We start from the raw sequence: 2,048 nt of genomic DNA, 5'->3' as shown, positions 1-2,048 counted from the left end.
TGTATAGGTATAATTCAACTAGTATAAATTCATGGTAGTTTAGAATAGGCTTCAAGTCCTTATAAGGTCCAATGTCCTTATAAAAAGAACCAAATTTGGATTCAAAGATACACACATATAGAAGATTTGACCCTGTGAAGACAGAGACTGAGACTGGAGTGACACATCTCCAAGCTAAGGAAAGACAAAAATTGCCAACCACCACCAGAAGCCAGATGAGGCTACACAGCATTTGTCTCTAGAGCTTTCTGAGAAAACATGGGCCTGGAAAAACTTTGGTTTGGAATTCCTAGTCTCCAGGTATATGCAAGAACATATTTCTGGTTTTGTAAACCCCTTGGTGCCTGATCATTTGTTAGCAGTCTTAGAAGTCTATGATGCGTGTTATTAGTATTTTCCCCTAAAAAAATGTGTTTCTTCAACATAGTTATACTATTGTTACTGTTTTCATAAAACTTGCATGACATTAATTTATATGCTTAAGATTTTAAAATTTCTGACAACTTCAATTGACCCCTCTCTGAGGAACACACTTTTAATTACTCTCTCCATATGCTGACTTACACAGTAAAGTCCTCTTTCTAAAAGAAAGATAGGCAGAGCACTTTGCTACTTTGACACCTTCCTCAGTGTCTATAGCACCCTTGTTTCCTTCCTGTGCAACAAGATCCGGTAGCCAGAAATCAACATGTCTATTCTCAAGATGCACGCCTAAGAGATCTTTAACTCTCCTGGGAACCCCACTGTAGAAGCTGACCTGTAAAACTCCAAAGGTCTCTTCTGAACTGCTGTGCCCAGTGGGGCCTCCACTGGCATCTACAAGGCCTTGGAGTTGCATGACAATGACAACACCGGCTACCTGGGGAAGGGTGTGTCAAATGCTGTTGTGCACATCAATAAAACTATTAACCTTCCCTGGTTAGCAAGAAATTGAATGTCGTGGAACAGGAGATTGACAAGCTGATGATCAAGATGCACAATACTAGAGTAAATCCAAGTTTGGGGCAAATGCCATCCTGGGAATGTCTTTCATGTGTGCAAAGCCGGTGCCATGGAGAAGGGGGTGTGCCTGTACCACCACATCACTGACCTGGCAGGCAACGCCGAGGTAATCTTGCCTGTCCCTGGCTTCAATGTGATCAATGGCGGCTCCCACACGAGCAACAAGCTGGCCATGCAGTTCATGATCTTGCCTGTGGGCACAGCCAGGTTTAAGGAGGATATGTGCATCAGGGCCAAGGTCTGCCATAACCTGAAGAATGTCATCAAGAAGTAGGGCAAGGATGCCAACAACGTGGGCGACGAGGGTGGCTTCACACCTAACATTCTGGAGAATAAGGAAGCCCTGGATTTGCTGACGACCGCCATCAGGAAGGCTGGCTACTCAAACACGGTGGTCATTGGCATGGACATGGCTGCATCTGAGTTCTTCAGATCTGGGGAGTAAGACCTGGACTTCAATTCTCCCCACAACCCCAGTAGGTACATCTCACCCAACCAACTGGGTGATCTCTACAAGTCCTTCGTCAAAGAGTACTCAGTGGTGCCCATCGAGGACCCCTTCAGCCAGGACGACTGGGGTGCCTGGCAGAAGTTCATAGCCAGCACCAGCATCCAGGGGGTGGGCGACGACCTCACAGTGACCAACCCCAAGCACATCACCAAGGCTATGAATGGGAAGGTCTGTAACTGCATGCTGCTCAAAGTCAAACAGACCGGCTCAGTGACCAAGTCTCTGCAGATGTGTAAGCTGGTGCAGTCCAATGTCTGGGGCAGCATGGTGACCCACTGGTTTGGGGAGACAGAAGACACCTTTATTACTGACCTGGTGATGGGACCCAGCACTGGGAAGATCAAGACTGGTGTGCCATGCCGATCCGAGTGCCTGTCCATGTAAAACCAGATCCTCAGAATCGAGGAGGATGTGGGTGGCAAGGCCAAGTTCGCCAGCCAAAACTTCAGAAACCCCCCTGAGCAAATAGGCCGCAGCCAGCCAGCGCCCAGGTCTTGGGCCCAGGTAGTTAGATCCCCTCCTGCCATGGCTTCTG

General features: G+C 47.7%; 1 pseudogene; it reads left to right on the top strand.

Moving 5' to 3' along the window:
• The first annotated feature begins 688 nt into the window (after positions 1-688).
• Positions 689-2,048, top strand: part of LOC101572394 — a 17,494-nt pseudogene continuing 16,134 nt past the window's right edge.

This window comes from Octodon degus, unplaced genomic scaffold (genome assembly GCF_000260255.1).
Source record: "Octodon degus isolate 3935 unplaced genomic scaffold, OctDeg1.0 scaffold00040, whole genome shotgun sequence".
NCBI classification, from domain to species: Eukaryota; Metazoa; Chordata; class Mammalia; order Rodentia; family Octodontidae; genus Octodon; species Octodon degus.
Note: the sequence above shows the minus strand (reverse complement) of the source record. Positions and strands in the feature narration are given on the sequence as shown.